The sequence below is a fragment of the Phalacrocorax aristotelis genome, chromosome 5, assembly GCF_949628215.1.
Source record: "Phalacrocorax aristotelis chromosome 5, bGulAri2.1, whole genome shotgun sequence".
In the NCBI taxonomy this organism is placed as follows: Eukaryota; Metazoa; Chordata; class Aves; order Suliformes; family Phalacrocoracidae; genus Phalacrocorax; species Phalacrocorax aristotelis.
Window position 1 is genome coordinate 26,458,132 of NC_134280.1, and position 19,480 is coordinate 26,477,611.

The 19,480-nt window shown below is 42.5% G+C and overlaps 1 protein-coding gene across 2 annotated transcripts in view; it reads left to right on the forward strand.

Moving 5' to 3' along the window:
• Positions 1-19,480, forward strand: part of OSBPL6 (oxysterol binding protein like 6) — a 107,145-nt gene that overhangs the window by 33,020 nt on the left and 54,645 nt on the right. The window contains exon 2 of one of the 2 annotated variants that reach the window (XM_075093597.1): positions 16,139-16,207. The exons of the other annotated variant lie outside the window; for it this stretch is intronic. The gene's annotated coding sequence lies outside the window, so the exon portion shown is untranslated. The remainder of the gene's footprint in view (positions 1-16,138; positions 16,208-19,480) is intronic. 2 annotated transcript variants of the gene reach the window in all.

The following is a 19,480-nucleotide window of genomic DNA, read 5'->3' on the forward strand; positions in this document are numbered from 1 at the left end:
TTTGTGGTTGCTTCCCACTGCTGGAGGCTTTTTCATTGGTGTCGGATGATTTGCTAAATTATGTGGTTTATTTCAAACAGGAACTAAGCCGGAAATTTCCCGTGGTCCTTTTTATGTTAGATGATCTCAGTAGTCTCTTCTAGTTTTATAATCTGCTTATGTATATAAATCAATACACATTAGCAGTAACTTTCTGTCTATAATATGTTTTGGAAATCAATGACTGATGGAGAACATACAGCTTTCCAATGATGAGAATATTCTGGGACTGCTCAGATATTTTTTTATGTGTAAGGTGCCTGAGGGCATTTCTGTTCTTGTATTAGATCATAGATCATGCTTTGTGCACAGGTGGAGGGAATTTAGTGTAGTGTAATTTCAGTTGAAATTATTAGTAGTGTTGGAAGTAGTGTTCCTTCTGTGGAAAATGAATGTTACTTTTGTGTATGTTTATGCTGTGTTTTTTGTCAGTACAACTGAGAGTTGATTCATTAATATTTCAAAGGTAGGAAGAACTAAGCATATTTAGCTGTTGATGTGTGCAGGACTTAATGTTTAGTGTGATGATAGGAATATTTCCTTCCTGGAAGAGAATCAAGAGATAACCAACCGTGCTTTGAGAGAAAAGGGTTTGTTTTGGTTATTGGGGTGTTTTTGTCATTTATTGGCTCTGTCAGGAAACTACTTCTGAGCAACTAACCCATTCTTGTGCTCAGTTTGATTCCAATCAACATATCTTGTGGGTAAAAATTAAGGGACAGCCAAATATGTGTGATACTGTTGTGGGCATTTGCTACAGGCCACCTGATCAAGAAGAGGAAGTTGATGAAGCCTTCTACAGACAGCTGGATGTAGCCTTGCAATCGCAGGCCCTGGTCCTCATGGGGGACTTCAACAACCCTGATGTTTGCTGGAAAAGCAACATGGCGAGCCATGCACGATCTAGGAGATTCCTGCAGAGCATTGAGGACAACTTTTTGATGCGGGTGGTGGAGGAGCCAATGAGGCGAGATGTGCTGCTCAACCTTATCCTAACAAACAAGGAAGAGCTGGTTGAGGATGTGAGAGTTGGGGGTAGCCTTGGCTGCAGTGACCATGAGATGGTCGAGTTTAGGATACTGCGAGGTCGAAGCAGGGCAATGAGTCAGGTTACAATCTTGGACTTCAAGAGGGCCAACTTTGGCCTCTTCAAAGACCTGCTGGGCGGAATCCCATGGGCTAGGGCTCTGGAAGGCAGGGGGTCCAAGAGAGCTGGACAGTATTCAAGGACCACTTCCCCCAAGCTCAAGATTGGTGCATCCCCAGGAGGAAGAAGTCAGGCAGAGGATCCATAAGACCTGCATGGATGAGCAAAGAGCTTCTAGAGAAACTCAAATGGAAGAGGGAGGTTCACAGCATATGGAAAAAGGGACTGGCCACTTGGGAAGAATATAGGAATGTTGTCAGGGTGTGCAGAGATGCAATGAGGAAGGCCAAGGCCCACTTGGAGTTAAATCTGGCAATGCATGTCAAAGATAAAAAGAAGGGCTTCTTTAAATACATGAGCAGTAAAAGGGAGACTGGGGATACAGTGAGCCCACTGCTGAACAAGGAAGGGGCCCTGGCAATGCAGGATGCAGAGAAAGCACAGTTACTGAATGCCTTCTTTGCCTCAGTTGTTACTGCTAAGGCTGGCCCTCAGGCATCTCAGGCCCCCCGAGAAGAGAGAGAAGAAATCTGGAGAAAGGGAGACTTACCATCGGTTGAGAAGGATTGGGTCAGAGATCACCTAGGAAAACTGGATCCTCACAAATCCAAGGGTCCCAATGGGATACAACCACGAGCGCTGAGGGAGCTGGCGGATGTTCTTGCTGAGTCACTCTCCATCATCTTTGAAAGGTCATGGAGGACAAGGAGAGGTACCTGAGGACTGGAGGAAAGCAAATGTGACTCCCATCTTCAAAAAGGGCAAAAAGGAGGACCTGGGAAACTATAGGCCAGTCAGCCTCACCTGCATCCCTGGAGAGGTGATGGAGCAGTTCATCCTGGAGGTCATCTCCAGGCATGTAGAGGACAAGGAGGTTATCAGAAATAGTCAACATGGATTCACCAAGGGAAGATCATGCTTGACCAACCTGATAGCCTTCTGTGATGGTGTGACTGGCTGGGTTGCCAAGGGGAGAGCAGTGGGTGTTGTCTATCTTGACTTCAGTAAGGCATTTGACACTGTCTCCTACAGCATCCTCATAGGCAAGTTAAGGAAGTGTGGGTTGGATGAGTGGATAGTGAGGTGGACAGAGAACTGTCTCAACAACAGAACCCAGAGGGTCATGATCAACAGAGCAGAGTCTGGATGGAGGCCTGTCACTAGTGGTGTTCCCCAGGGGTCTGTGCTGGGTGCAGTCCTGCTCAACATATTCATCAATGACCTGGATGATGGGATAGAGTGTAACCTCAGCAAGTTTGCTGATGCTACCAAGCTGGGAGGAGTGGCTGATACGCCGGAAGGCTGTGCTGCCATCCAACGAGACCTGGACAGGCTGGAGAGCTGGGCTGAGGGTAACCTGATGAAACTCAACAAGACCAAGTGCAAGGTCCTGCACCTGGGGAAGAACAACCCCATGCATCAGTACAGGCTCGGGGCTGAACTACTGGAAAGTGGCTCTGCTGAGAAGGACCTGGGAGTGCTGATGGACAACAAGCTGACCATGAGCCAGCACTGTGCCCTTGTGGCCAAGAAAGCCAACAGTATCCTGGGCTGCATTGAAAGGAGTGTGGCCAGCAGATTGAGAGAGGTTATCCTCCACCTCTACTCTGCCCTGGTGAGACCACATTTGGAGTACTGTGTCCAGTTTTGGACCCCCAGTTTAAGAAGGACGGGGAACTGCTTAAGCAAGTCCAGTGGAGAGCTACCAAGATGATCAACTTCTTTTCAGTGAGGGTGACGGAGCAGTGGAACACAGTGCCCAGGGAGGGTGTGGAGTCTCCTTCCCTGGAGACATTCAAAACCTGCCTGGATGCGTTCCGTTCCTGTGCCCCCTGCTCTAGGTGTCCCTGCTCAAGCAGGGGTGTTGGACAAGATGATCTCCAGAGATCCCTTCCAACCCCTACCATTGTGTGATTCTGTGATCTTAAACTTTGGAGGAGCTTCAAAAGCAATTTTTCCACCTCATGGTCTTCTCAGCCATGCCTGTGATTCCTAATGTTTGTGTAAAGTGCTTGAGACATTTTTGGTATTTCCTTGACATGAAAAATAATCATAGATTTTTCTTCTCTGTCTTTCTAATGAAACTATCACTCAGGTACAAAGAAGTTCAGGTAGTAGTGAGGTAAAACAATGACTTCCTGCTTTTCCATTGACACTTATATTTTAAACATATGTGTCAGTAAGATTTCTTTAAAGCAGTAAGAAAAACAAGTATTAGCAGTGATCAGAATATATATTTCTCTAGACTTGAAGAACATTTAATATTGTTACATACGAAAGATCAGGCTTAATAAATGCCTAGTGACATATGATGATAAAAGTGGAGAACCTCAAGTGGAGACATTAATGGGGTACACCGAAGATCATGATTAAGAAAAAGTTCTATTCCTTTTAGTTTATCTTTTTTTTTTTTGGTTGATTTGGTTTTGGTTGTGGGAAGGGAGATGGAGAGGCTGCATTATGATGCAGGCTGAACTTTTACCGCGGAATAGGCCATTAGACTGCCCCGAATGAATTCCTGCTTCCAAATCAGCAGTGATGGCTGAGCTTTGGAATATATTTTTTTTAAAAAAAATTAAATATTCAACACTTAATCTGAAAATATCTTCTCATATCCCTACAACCACCCATTGTAATCCTTAGTGTATTTTATTAGTGTTTGATTATCTTCACCATTATAAATCTGTGCCTTATTTCTAACCTGCGTATATTTATCTCTTCATTTTGTTCCATTAGATGTTGTTATATCTTTGAGTTGAGAAGAATTCTGGTAATAAACTCCTTTCCCCCCTCCATGTAGTGGGCATTGTCATCCAGCGACCCTTCAGTTTTCTCTTTGACAAACTAAATAGATTGACCTCTATAAATCTTTTATTAGTAGTGATGTTTTTCAATCTTGTCGTCATGCTGATGGTTCTTTCTTGAACCCATTTGTGAATGTCTTTGAAATGTTGGCAGCAGAACTGGACACAGTGATTTAGTAGCAGTCACAGAGGTAATACAGCCTCCCTATTCCTTCTTGATATTTCCTGGATGATATATAAACCATTAACTATATTATCCCATGCAGCTGTGACCCACCGTGACACTTAGTGTTTATCGAGCTAATTGCTTCTAAGAATAAAATTGCATTCAGTTTCTTGTTCCTGGGTGTGACCTTCCATTTAGCATCCCAAAAAATAGGTTCGGTGGAAGCTCTGACAAATCTACCGGTTTAGTGATTCCCCTCTCCATTCTTTGTGGCCTGAGCAAACACCGTCAACTGCATAAATACATTGCACTTATATTGAGACAGCAGTGAGTGTTTGTGGCATCCTCCCTACCGGATGATATGATGTTCAAAATTCAGGATTGATAAAATAGGCTGTTCTTAATTTGCGCTGAATCAAAATTTTACTTTGTAGGTTTGAAATGTATAGCAAAATGTAATTTTTGTGAGGTAGTGAAAGTAAAAGATGTAGAGAGACAAGAGACAGGTTAATAAAAGAAGGGGAGTAAAATGCAGCCAGACATGGATTTCAAGGGCCACAAGCACCTTTTAGGCTTCTTCACTTTGGAAAATTAGTACTGTTTTTCTGAAAACATTTTGTAGCCATTTTACAAAAGGAAATTAGGTTCTTTGCTTTAGATCACTGCCCAGCTGAGACTCTAATTAAAAAGCAATTTAAGAGTCTTTAGGCTTCTAATCTATTTTTCCTTTGTCCAAGTTTCCCAGTGGTAAAGAAAATTTCATTACTAAAATAAGGAAAAAAGGAGTTTCTTTTTCTTAAAGAGCTTGTTGAAAATTGTGAGGGTTTTTTCCATGGAAAAAATCAGGATACATGAAACTCTTTTTAATTCTTTAAAGCATTTCCTGAGTTTTGATTAAAATGTTCAGTCACTATATGGCTTTTTTAGAGCTGAAAAATTTGATTATTTGAAAAAAATTTGATGAAAACAAAAATCCCCTAGTAATGTTTTCAGTTTAAAAAAGGGATGGAGGGATGGAATCATATGTGGTGGTGTTGGTTTGTTTTTTATTTTTTATTTTTTTTAAAGGTGTTCTAGACTTATGTTAGTAAAGATAATGTCTACCAGTTTCTTTTTCCTGTTTAATGTTTAACTGGTATATATTGCATATTTGTATTTATGTATTTGTAAATATGTATGCATGCTTAACCCTCACAGCAATCTGTTACAAATGCATACAACGCAGGTCAATATGCTGCCTCTGTAGCATGCAAAAATTGCCATGCCATGCATATCAATAGTATTCTATTACTGTTATAGTCTGAGGAATGCAGAGCAACAAAGACATCCTAATTAAAATCCTAGGGTCACTTCAGCTATTGAGGCAATCCTCAGACAATGCAAATGAGTTGAGGGCTTATTTTGAAATTATCATTTAAACTGGAGGTTTGGACATACTGGAACACCACTAATTACCATGTATGCCTCACGGCTTCTGGAAGGGCAGAAAACTGCTTCATTGTGTACGCAAGCAGAAAATAGGAAAGGCAGATGTACTGACCTCTTCTTGTCTGAATCCGATTATCTGTTTTTTGACCTCATTCGTCTATTTGAAGTCTGTCATAATTGTGTATTTTACAGATATATATGGCCACGCAAGTAATTTTTTTAATATTACTTTTACTTTTTATAATATTAAGACATACTTGAACTAGCCACTCAGGAAAAAAATAATGATACCTCAGTGTTAAAGAAATCATACCACGTGTAAAGTCTCGAGGGGCACTATGTTCTGTTAAGGATGATGTGAAAATAAGTGTCTCTAGTGATGTTTGATGATACTTCAGTCTTCTGTGGAATTTGCTGTTTAAGATGTAGAGACTATGTACAGAAGTAGACCTTCTTAAAAGCAAAAAACACACAAGATTTCTCCCCCCTTCCACTCCCTCAAGAAACCCCAAACCACCCCTTAGCCCAACCACCAAAGCAAAGCCCAAGGACTTTAAAAGCCACTGCCTTTAATAAACTTAGTCACCATTTTGGGAAACACCATGTTAGTTCATTTTAATTTCTTTGATAATTATTCCAGTAAATGCTTGTGGTGGGAGGTTGTCAAATGTAGGGCTGTAAAACATGACTGCTATGAAATATGTATCTTTTTCCCATTACTTATGCTGCATTATTTACTATCAGTCAAGAAGTAGTCGCCTAATTAAGAATAGTGATACAGGTTTAGACTTTGCTTTTATTGACATAAGCATTGTGTCTTAGCCAATTAATCTTATAATCTTGAACGAGTTTACAGGAAATTGCATGTGTAAAATGCGTAAGTACTGCTTCTGTCTGTCATCATATGAAGGAAGACATAAAATAGCAAGGCTTTTGTTTTTTTACCAGTCGAGTTTAGTGGTTGCATTGCTACAATGTACATCTAGTTATATATTTAGCTAAATTAGCAAACAAAGTAATCAATGAGGTGAAGGAGATGAGTGCCCACATCTAACCATGCATTAAGCCTTGTAAGTGAACATGAGATCTTAGAGTTTTGGTGAAGCCCAGCAGCAGAGTGGCTGTAGGAAGGAGGGTGAGCATATGCCCCAATTACCCTGCAGCTGAGAGGCTGCTGGTCAACACCATGGTCTCGGGCAGGTCATCATCACTGGTAGATGATGATCATATCAAAGATACTTTTCTACCTGGAGCTACCAGAAAGGAGGTTTTAGCAAGGTGTGTGTTCATCTCTTTTCCCAAGTGACAGGTGATAGGATGAGAGGAAGCGGCCTCAAGTTGTGCCCAGGGAGATTTAGAGTGGACATTAGGAAAAACTTCCTTCACTGAAAGGGTTGTCAGGCATTGGGGTGGGCTACCCAGGGAAGTGGTTGAGTCACCATGCCTGGAGGTATTTAAAAGACACATAGATGTGGCACTGGGGGACATAGCTAAGTGGCAGACTTGGCAGTGATACCAAAACAACACTGTTGATCTAAGGGGACCACTGATGATTTTCAGGTCCAATATTTATGAGCAGCAATAAATGAGGTACTACGGGAAAACTGGGAAATCTTACTAGCACTAAATATTTTTAATATAAGATATTGGAATGCATATGACTGTTACCATTGCCCCTTTCAAGTATTTTTAAAGCTTCATACTCAAGGTTTGGATTACAAATGTACACGTCTAATCGTAGACATTCATAATATTGGCATATACAAATTCTCAGTCTGACACTATATACACCAATACATACAGTACCTAAATACTGCCATAAATCACTCTTTATCCCATATTCAGGAGGATCTAGAACCTGACTGTAGGTAGCAAATGAGTCAAGTCCAGCATTACCCCTGGAGAGGAGCTCTAATACAGACCAAACTGCCACACCTGTTCAGCACAATTTGCCATTTCCATGATCATAGAATCATTTAGGTTGGAAAAGAACTTTAATATCAATCTAGCATTTCAAATGCACTGGTCAGAGGTCTAGGACATGTGATTTTTTGATGACTATTCTAAATATTAGCCTTGGACGTTATTAGTTGAGCAATTATGCTACTAAAATTGTGCTAGAAAAATGTGGAAAATTTATTTTCCTGATGGGAATTACTGATTTGGAATTAAAAAAGTAAAGGTTGCTCAGTTTTTTTCCCCTATTGTCAACATGCCAGATGTAATCAATGATTTTCCTGAATCTGGAGTTTGCTCTTTATTATTTCTGACAGGACATGCAAGTAAAACAAATCTTAAAATACAGTGATTACAGCCATTTTCTAAAAAGTTGATGTTTTGCTAAAATGATGTGGCTGATTCTCAAATAGTGGCTGTAAAGGGATTGGTTCACTCATTTATTTAAAAAAAAAAAAAAAAGACAAATTGCTTATTTCCCGTAAGTGGTCTATTAAATCACCACAGCATTGCCACTGGACTGAGATGTTTTATTTCCATTATATCCTTCTGTCTCTGCAGCATTCATGTACTGTAGAAAAGCATGGTTGTGATTTTCCTGCATGGAAGGTCAGCAGAAAAGGGGGGAAGAGACAGTTCCGTATTCCTCATAATCTGAGAGCAAGGGTTGGCCTCCACTGAGTGCTCAAATAGAGAATGACTGTTTTACAGCTGCAGAGCACCACACAAAAGCTCTTCCCTCCCAAATGAAAAACAGCCCCATATTGGTAATCAGCATGAAGATGTTTTGCTTGAAATAATGCCAGTGGCAGTTGCATATTTTTGGTTAGTTTAGGTCTAGAGACTCTGTTCTGCACCCTGAATTGTCTGCTCAAATTACTCCGATACTACACAAGATATTAAACAGTCTATAAAGCATTCTGGGTATTCTTGCAGAAAAGACTCAGAGTGAGAAACAACATAACGTTTATGACAGAAGTCTGTTATTTGAATCCAGACTTTATTTGGAGTTATCCATTGAGAGCTTCCATTTATCTGTTTTATGACATGTGGGTTTATTTATAACTCTGCATTTACGCAAGTCATGTATTTCTACATTTTCGTCACGTCTACTAATAGCTTTTTCACAAACCACGCTGCAGTTTGTGCGGTTGTGCAGGCTTGGTGGAACTTCTTCAGACTTTTGCAAGAGGACAGAGATTCCCTAACCAGTATCAATGGACTTGCTGTATGGTGGCAGCTTTTAAAGTGAGGTAGCTGCAATATCCATACCTCAGATATTGCTAATGTTCATTTCCACAGGATGCTTCTCTCCTCTGTGTCACCCATTTATTTTGTGCAGTTTATACAGCTTGTTTCCTAAGTCTTTGCCCAGTTTGCTCCCTGGTGTACGGTGTCATTTGACTCCTGTGTATGTGTCTTGCTTGGACCTTCTAAACCTACTAACATTCCCCCTTTAAATTTTTTTTAAAATTTTAGCCAGTAACATGAAAATACTCAATTTAAAAATGAAATTTCAAATAATGACAATATGTGTAACTGCAGACACAATGTAACTTGTTCAGTGAATAAAACTAAGAATAATGAATTTTTATATGGAGAGTCTGTGTCTTTTTCGGTATTTTTATACTACTAAATAGTCCACTCTAAAGAATTCCCAGGAAATACTTTTGAGAGATGTTGAATCAAACATATTATTGTAACCTGGGTAGAAGGTGAAGAGAAATCAGTAAGTAGCTCTCAGTGCTTCCTTGTCTTTCAAACTATTTAGTGTAACATTGATGTAAAAAATAATCATGCTACATCTTGATACGGGATTGCTCATTTATTTTGATGCCTCTGAAATAATTTTGTTTCAAATTCTAGAAGGCAGGACTTCTGGGTTAACATAATATCTACTGTAAAAAACAGTGGCTTCTGAGATGAGAAATAAAGCATCTAATTTTCCTTTATTTATTTATTTAGACAGAAAGAGACAGTAACCCTTTGTTGATAGAAAGGAAATAAAGAATGGCTTTGTTTTTAAGACTTATGTAATAATTGATTTAAGACACCAGGGGAGAAAAAAACGCCCCCCAACACCAATGAACTGAGAATAAATGAGGAAAAGATAATTGTGTAGTAAAATATGTTCAAATCTGTGATTGATGTAGAGAAAGAATGGGGAATCCCTAGGTTTCCACTTCTTCCTTTTTTTTTTTCCCCCCTCCTTCCTTCAGATTTAGACCTTAGACAAGCTGTAACAATTGAGATCAAGCACAAAAACATTATTGGGAAAACCACACCTTGAATTCTTGAATTCAAAGGTGAGCTTAAACACACATAGTAGGGATGAACTGCAAGAACGTGGTGGAATAGTTCTCATTTGTAAAAGGAATGTTCAATACCAATTGTTTAAAAAAAGAATAAACAATTAACTATTCAGTAAAGTCTTCAGTATTTCTTAAGGAATTCCTTATTGTAGGTTCTGTACAGTATTTTTGTATTCCTTTATGAGTAGGATTAGATATAGATGTTTTACCTCATGTGGAGGATGCTACAATCATGGCACATGGTATTTTTCCTTATGCATCAGAATTAAAAGACCTCGCTGCATTTTCTGCTTACAAGACTTGCCCTCTCCTCAACTTGGGGCAGAGTATCTTACCTTTCTATATACATCACCTTACGTAAAAAATAAGTAACTTAGAAGAGGATGTACTAAAGAACCAGTAAATAATTTTTGTGATTAATAAATTACAAATGATATTTTAAATCCAAAATAGTTGAGATGCCAGTGAGAAGAGTTGAAGACAAAACTCCCAGCTGGGTGATCAATACTTGCGATGACCGAAATCTTTCTGCAGTGTCTCGTTTTCATGTTCCAGGAAGTCTGTCTTTTCTTATATGCTGGAAGCAATAGATATACTTCCTGCCTTGAAAACACATGGCAAAGCAGCTTTGAGGCAAGCCAGTGCACGGTCACATTTGATGGGCTGAATCAGCTTATGGTCCTAAACTGACAGGTGGTTTTGAGCAGTTCATAAGGGATTTAGTTGGTGTGCTGCAAAATGCAGCCTACAGGTCAATGATATTTAGATAAGCAGCAATTAATAACCAATGGCCAATACTGTTACCCTTGTTTATGCCAGATAATGCCATTCTTTTTGAGTTGTCCAACTGAAATCAATTCAAATACTTTCAGGCTGAAGACACATTTGCTGTGAAGGGGTGGTAAAATTGGCCTTGTACAATGAGTCAGATGTTTTGATCTGTGTCAGGAAACAGTATCAGAAGAAATGCACAGTTACTAGGGGGACACCCCCTCCCACCCGAAACCCATTGTCATAGTTTTTGGATGTGTTTTTAGATTTTATATTATTTTCTAGAAATATTCTACCATGGTATGTGGCTTGCTTCTGTTCCCACTGAAGTCAATAGCAAAATTGCCAGTGACTGATGGAAAAAGCCCATGAAAAATGTGTCAAAAGCATTGGTTTCATTTTGGTAAACTGAATTTGTTGGACAAAAAGTTAGATTTATAATTGTTTGCCTCAATCTTAGTTACAGAGAAACTGGTATTTCTTTGCATAAATTTCACTACATTTATTCCTTCTGACGTGCTCTAAAAAAGGTGTATTACCCAAATTTTAAGCCAAAACTGGAAGATAAGCTCTTAGCATGTAGAGAAACAGAATCCAGATTCAATATGCAAGAACAATAACAGAAAGCTCAATGCTATCTCATGCTGGTTTGCATTAATATTTTTGTTGTGCGTACAGTGCTTGTTTTCTCAAATATCCCACTTGCCTTTTTTTTGACTTTTAACCCTGAAATGTTTCACTATCAGAAATTTCTATGTATAAGTAAGTAACAGCAATTTTGTGTTGAAGTTATTGTTGCTGTTAAATAGGGCAAGAAGAAATGTTTGCTGCTCTTAGTGTGAAAGGGGGTGGTTAAGTTTTATATATCTTTTCTGGGAGACTGCTATCCATAAATTGGTGTGGTTCGAGCAAGTTCTTGGTTAGGTTCAGCTCCTAATGCTTGGGCAACACCACAGAACCACTGTGGAGCTTGGCTCAAGTGTAAGCCACTGCTTTATTTTTTCTAAATACCTTTCAAAATAAAAAGCCCTTACTTCAGAATCGCATACCTGGCAGCTTGAACAACCTTGGCAAACAGAACTGTTTTTCTTGTGTACCACTTCCTAGCATTGTGTTTGCTTCTTAAAACAGCACCTACGCTTCCTGAGAGCCTTAAAAACAGATTTGAAGTGCCAGATCACTGTCCTGCTGTGCCAATACTAAATGCAGATTTTTCCAGATGAGTCAACTGAGTGAAGACGAGATGTTTTAAAAAAGGATTTGATTTTCATTTGCCCAAAGGCTGCTTTGCTAAAAAATTATCAGTGACCTCATAGCTGAAAGTGACTGAAAACTTGTCCTTTTAGGTATTAAATAACTCAACTACTCTGCACAGCTTTGTGAACTAGGACTATAATTTCTGTATTCTAACTTTTTAATTTGATTTTTGATTTATAAGAAAATTTCATAGGCCTTGAGATACCCCTGTTGGTACACCTGTTTGGCTAAAATGTGCTTAATGCATTTCTAGGATACGAAAATGCTGTTGAAGTAGATCAGCAGTCCCTGGCATGCTAGGATAGGAGGAAAAGCCTCTCCTTGGATGCAACTTCATTATGTTTTCTCTCTGCTGTTCTGACACAAATGTGCTGCGCAGCCTGTTTCTTTCTTCCTGCAGCCTCTGTCATCTTGTAGGTGGCTCTAGCAGCTCCAGCACAATGCAGCTTCTTAGGCTTCTTTTAGCAGTAACTTGCCATCCTGAAAAGCACAGAGAATTTGCCAAGATGTTCAGACTATATGGGCAGCTTCTGCTGGTTGTATTGGGTCTGGCTGAGATATAGGGAAAATTTACTGTAGCAGCTCTTACAGTGCAGTGCTTTGTATTTGTAGCTAGGAAGGTGTGGATAACACACCAGTGTTTTGGCTACTGCTGAGCAGTGCCGGCACAGCATCAAGGCTCTTTCTCCAACACTTCCCCTCCTTTCACCAGTAGGTTGGGGGTGGGCAAGGTCTTGGGAGGAGACATAGCCAGGACAGCTGACCCAAACTGACCAAAGGGATATTCCATACCATATGACAATGGTCAGCAATGAAAGCTAAGAGAAAGGAGGAGGAAGCAGGGGGCATTTGTTATTTATGACATTTGTCTTCCAGAGCAACTGCTACACATACTGAAGCCTCACTTCCTGGGAAGCAGCTAGACATTGCCTGCTGATGGGAAGTAGAAAATAAATCTTTTGTTTTCCTTTCTCTGTGTGTGGCCTTCACTTTTGCTTTTATTCAGCTGCCTTTATCTTGACCCATGAGGGTTGTAGGTTTGTGGTTTTTTTTTCTTTCATCTCCTTTTCTCCCTCCCTGTCTTGTTGAGGAGGGGAGGGATATTGCAGCTTGGTGGGTACCTGGCGTCCAGCCAGGGTCAGCCCACCAGAGTCCTTTTTGGCACCCAACATGGGGCATGAGACAATGGCAGTTTTGTATTAAGTGTGATATAGCTATAGTAGTAGTTTAGTGGCAAGCTGCTGTGCAGGTTGTGGAGTGTTTTGGCTGCTCTGCTTACCTCTTTATTTTGCTGAGCTTGGGAACATGCTAGTGCTAACAATGGCTATGTGCTTTGCCCTGGCATTGATGGCCTTGCTGTGCCGGGGAAGCTATCTTGTGGAGGAGGTGAGGGAATACATTTCCCTCTCCCTACCTGGGTTTGATGTGGATGGTTTCATTACACGTGGTCCCAAGGTCCTTGTTCACCTTTACGTGAACTGTTTAATGCTAATTAGTACTGTTGGCTGTTATGGGCTTTGTGGAATCTGGTCTCATCCTGGTGTAAGAGAAGACAACTTTTGAGTGAGGTGGTACTGAAATATGCCCAGAGATGGCTGGTACCTTGGTGACAGGGTGTGTGGAAGGGTTTGGGCAGATTCCTAGGATGGTTATCACTTCCCATAACCTGGGACTTTACACCTGAACAGGCAAGCAACCCTAGCAAACTGGGACGCCACCTGATAGAAGGGTGCCTTGCTTACCCCAGTGAAAACCAAGAGCAGATCTTCATCCAGTACCTGAGAGAATTAGCGGTGCTCAAATTCATCCACAGTGATCTAGACAATGATGAGGTGTCCAGAAATCCAGAGAATGTCCTGTGCGCATGGGCCGTGTGGAGGAAGGTGATTCAAAGTGTCCCAGCATCATATTCTAACAGCTTGGCAGCGAGGTATGGCCTGGATAGGGATATACCAACTGTGGAGGGAGTGTCTTCTTGGCTCCAAAACTTTGAAGAAAATCTCTGTACCTCCTCATCCCTATGAGCCAGCACCTTGGCTGTCAGGGGCACCCCAAGAAATCGGTTCTCTCTTGCGCCAGTCAGAGGGAAAGGGAGCCCTAGGTGCATGCTGCGTGGTGCACTCTGTTTCTTCCTGTGTGACCGGGTGAGGACAGAGGAAGTGGGACAGTGAACCCACGTTTTAGCTGGAAGCCTGTGTATATGAGCTGAGAGGGAAGACAGCTGTTAAGAAGGGGCCACTGAAGAAGGCTGTCAGCTTAGTTGCTGTAGAGACACAAGAAGGCAATTAGCAATCTCCCAGACACAGAAGAAGTGAAATCACCTCCCTTGATCCTGGAGGGGGGACTTCTGGTCTGGCACTGCAAGGGTCAGACAGTGAGTACTCTGACAAGGAAAAGGAATTGAGTGTCCCTGCTTTCAGCCAGGAGGGGGGAAAGGGATGACTGGGTATACTGGGCTGAGTAGATTTGATGGCCTGGCACATCAGACCTACAAAAGTATAAAGCTTTGGTAGGCACTGGTGCGCAGTGTACACTGGTGCCATCAGGATGGAGGGGCACAAAACCTACCTGGATCTCCTGAGTGGCAGAGGGATGCCAAGAATTGTCTGTATTAGAGGCTGAGGTGAACTTAACAAGGGATAAGTGGTAAAAGCCCCATATTGTGACTGGCCCAGCAGCCCTTGTATCCTTGGCATAGGCTACCTCAGGAGAGGGTACTTCAAGGACCCAAAAGGGGCTTTTGGTGTAGCCACTGTGAACAGAGAGAAGATAAAAGTTGTCTACCCTGCCTGGCCTCTCAGAAGATCCCGTTGCTGTGGGATTGCTGCGAGTTGAAGAAAAGCAGGTGCCAATTGCTACCAGGATAGTGCGCCTGTGGCAATACTGCACAAGCCAAGACTCCCTGGCTCCCAACCATGAGCTGATTCATCAACTGGAGAGCCAAGGAGTCATCAGCAAGATGTGCTCACCTTTTAATAGCCCCATTTGGCCAGTGTAAAAGTCTGATGGAGAGCGGAGGTTACAAGTAGACTATTGTGGCCTGAACAAAGTGATGCCAGCACTGACTGCTGCTGTACCAGACATGCTAAGAGTTCCAGTAAGAACTGGAGTTGAAAGCAGCCGAGTGGTATGCTACAATTGACATTGCTGATGCATTTGCCTCGATCCCTTTGGCAGCAGAGTGCAGGCCACAGTTTGCTTTCTCATGGAGTGGTGTCCAATACACCTGGAATCCACTGCCCCAGGGGTGGAAGCACAGCGCCACCATTTGTCAAGAACTAATCCAAACTGCACTGGGAAAGGGTGATGCCCCTGAACATCTACAATGTATTGATGCTATCATGGTGTGGGGAAACAAGGCAGAAAAAGTGTTTGAGAAGGTAAAAATAGTAATTCAGATTCTTCTGAAAGCTGGTTTTGCCATAAAGAAGAGAAGGGTCAAGGGACCTGCACAGGAGATTCAGTTCTTGGGAATAAAATGGCAGGATGGACACCATCATGTGCCTATGGATGTGGTCAACAGGATAGCAGCTATGTCTCCACCAGCTAACAAGAAGGAAACATAAGCTTTCCTAGGCCTTATGGGGTTCTGGAGAATGCATATTCTAGGTTACAGTCAGCCTGTGAGCCCTCTCTGTCGAGTAACCTGAAAGAACTATTTTGAGTGGGGCCTTGAGCAACAACAAGCCTTTGAGCATGTCATACAGGAAACAGCTAGTGCAGTAGGTATTGAGCCTGTCTGGACAGGACCACCTGTGCAAAATGTACACTGGAGCTGGGTAGCATGGTCTCGCATGGAGCCTCTGGCAGAAAACATCAGGAGAAACCCGAGTTTGACTATTACGGTTTTGGAGCTGGGGGTGTTGAGGATCAGAAGCCCACTACAGCCTGACCGAAAGAGATGCTAGCAGCATGTGACAGGGTTTGAGCCACTTCAGAAGTTGTTGGTACAGAGCATATCTCTTCTTGGCACTGTGATTAAGCCTGTGCTACACTGCATGCTCAGAGAAAACATCCCCTCTACACATCACACAACCAATCCTACATGGAGTAAGTGGGTAGTGTTGATCATGTAAGGAGTTCAGGAAACCCAACTGCCCAGGAATCCTGGAAGAGATCATGGACTAGCCTGAAGGCAGAGATTTTGGAGCATTGCCTGAAGAGGTGGCTTGTGCCCAAGAGGCACCACCGTTTAATGAGTTATCAGAAGATGAAAGGCATTATGTTTTGTTTACTGATGGATCCTGTTGTGTTGTAGGAAACCGTTGGAAGTGGAAGGCTGCTGTGTGGAGTCCTACATGACAAGTGGTTGAGGCCACTGAAGGAGGTGAGTCAAGTCAGTTTGCAGAAGTGAAAGCCATCCAAGTAACCCTAGAGATTGCTGAATGAGAAAAGTGGCCAGTACTCTATCTCTATACTGGCTCCTAGATGGTGGCTTATGCCCTGTGGGGGTGGCTGCAGCAGTGGAAGACGACCAGTTGGCAGTGCAGGGGTAAACCCATCTGGGCTGCTGCATTGTGGCAGGATGTCACTGCCTGCGTAGAAAACATGGCTGTAAAGGTACATCATGTAGATGTTAGTTCACATGCCCAAAAGCCATGCCAGTGAAGAACATCAAAACAATGAACAGGTAGATAAGGCTGCCAAAATTGAAGTGGCTCAGGTGGACCTGGACTGGGAGAATAAGGGTGAGCTACTTGTAGCTTGACGGGCCCATGAAACATCATGACATCCGGGGAAAGTTGCAACATACAGATGGACTCGTGATCAAGGGGTGGACCTGACCATGCAGGCTGTCACACGTGTCACTCATGAATATGAAACATGCTGCAATCAAGCAAGCCACAAAGGTAAGATCCCATGGCAGTGGCTGGGTTTTCGATATGGTGAGGCTTAGCAAATTGACTATATTGGACCACTGCCATGAACACAGCAAGGCAAGCACTGCATACTCACCAAGGTGGAAGCAACTACTGGTTGGTTAGAAACGTACGCTGTAAACTATGCCACTGCCTGAAATATCATCTTAGGCTTTCAAAAGCAAATTTTGTGGTGACATGGCACCCCTGAAAGAATTGAATCAGACAATGGGACTCATTTCCAAAATATCTTCGTAAACATCCGGGAAAAGAAACACAGCATTGAGTGGGTATATCGCATCCCCTATCACCGACAAGCTTCTGGAAAGAGTGAGAGGTATAATGGACTGTTAAAGACTATGTTGAAAGCGTTGGGCAATGGGGCATGGAAGCACTGGGATACAGATTTAGCAGAAGCCACTTGGCTGGTTAGCACCAGAGGATCTGCTAACCATCCTGGTCCTGCCCAAACAAAACCCCTAAATACTGTGGGAGTAGATTAGTGCAGATAAGGAAGTGGCTGGGGAAGGCGTTGTGGATTGCTCCTCCCATGGGAAAAGGCAAACCCATTCATGGGATTGTCTTGGCGCAAGGACCTGGGTGTACTTGGTGGGTAATGCGGAAGGATGGACAGACCCAGTGTGTGCCTCAGGGAGATCTAACCTTGGGGGAAAAATAATCTGTGATGGGAGTTGTTTGTTGTAGGAAGTAACATAGCAGTAACAATGACCTGAACCGACAAAGAGTGAGTTTCACAAGGAACCAGGCAAGTACAAGACTGAAACCAAGCTGGTGTTGGTGCCCAACAATCAAACATGGAACAGGCATGTTCTCCCAGTCATGTCACTGGGATACTATGTGGGCTTTGCGGATATTATGTGGGATCTGTAATTCTATGGGAGACTTCTTGATGGAGGTGGAAGTTCATCTATAAGATACGGGTGAGATTCCTACTTGCAAAAGCACTGATAACTAATAAAGTCAAGTCATTCTACTTTCCATAGTACAGCGAGCAGAAAAGGTGTCTGTGGCTTATGAGTCATCACAGACCTCAGCTCGAGCAGGAGGGTGTTTGTCAGGGTGCAGTATTTGGAAGCTGGTGGCTGCAAGGCACAATGTAATTAATTATTTAGCTGCCTCTTGAGTGAGTATCTGGCTTCAGGATGATATTTTTGCATGAATATCTGTTGTGATTGGAGAAGCTAGCGTTCTGTCTCCAGTATGTCATAATTCCTTGAGCCTGCAGTCGTGTCTTGAGTGTTAGTTAATGTATTTTTGCCCTGATCTTGTTTAACATGGTGCAGGACAGCACGTTTCTCCACAGTCATCCAAAGCTAGCTGTGCTGTGCTGACCTGTGGTATGCCCTCATCACAGTGTATGTGGAAGGGCACTATTTCAAAATTAGAGACAGGATGGTGGAGAAGATAGATGACATCATCGTCGAGCAGACGACATAATTCAGGGAACAACTTTATCTAAGGTTAATGGAAGATCAGACACAGTATCTATCAGCTGAAGCAAGATCAAAGTAATCTGTTAAGCATTGAGACCTAAAATTCCATTCCTGAACTGTCATGATGTACTGGTGATGTGGTTGCAACATTTTGGTAGAGTTTGAGAGGTAGTATTTGGCTGTTCATGGACACAAATATCCTCTGTGCTTCTCTAAGTATCTATTTTTCTGTTCTTGGATGGAAATTAAAGGTTAGGGTAGAGAGAAGTGAGAGAAAGCATCTAGTATTCTCAAAGAGTAATACACATAGCAGTGGTGGAGTAAACAGGAAAGAGAATGGACCCTGTAGCTGTGGTGGGTTAGCCCTGGCCAGAAGCCAAATGCCTACCCAGCCACTCAATCCCACCTGTATCAGTGGCATGGGGGGAGAAAATAGGATGAGAAAGCTTGTGGGTCAAGATAAAGACAGGGAGACTGCTTATCAATTACTGTTGTGGCCAAAACTCAGCTTGGGTAAAATTAATTTATTGCCAATTAAAATAAACTTGGATAGTGAGAAATGAAAGACATTAAAACAACACCTTTCCTCCCATTTTTCCCAGGTTCAACTGCACTCCTTCATTCCTGACGCCTCTAGTTGCTCCCTGCCCCAAGTGACATGGGTGGTGGTGGTGTTTGTCATCAATACATAGCAGTTTTTCCTTGCCACTCCTGCCTCCTCACACTTTTCACCTGCTCTGACGTGGTTTTTCTGCAGTCTGCAGTCCTTCAGGGAAAATTCTGCTCCGTGTGGGTGCTCCACAGGCTGCAGTTCCTTCAGGACTATCCATCTCCTCCATGGGCTGCTCCTCCTTCTCTGCCCTGGCGCCTGGGCACCTCTTCCCCCACTCCTTCACTGACTCTGGCGTTCACAGGGTTGTCATCACTTGTTTTGTTGTTCCTTCTCTGCCTTTACGGTGTTTTCTGTCCATTCTTAAATATCTTTTCACTGACAGACTCAGCTGTGCTCTGCGGTGGGGCCGTTGCAGAGCCATCTGGCACTGGCTGTGTCCAGCTTAGGGCAGCCCCAGTGTCTTCTCACAGAGGCTGCCCCTGCGGCCCTGCGCTGCCAGACCTGGGCACTGCATGCAACGTGGCAGCCAAAGTATCTGAGTTCGGCCCTGGGTAGCTCCTGCCTTCATCAATACTTTTTTTTTTTTTTAACCTGAGGTTCAACAGATAAACTGAAGTTTTTGTCCAGATGAAAAGACTAATACCCCCTGGCCACAGTCTTGTGGCTGAAAGTGT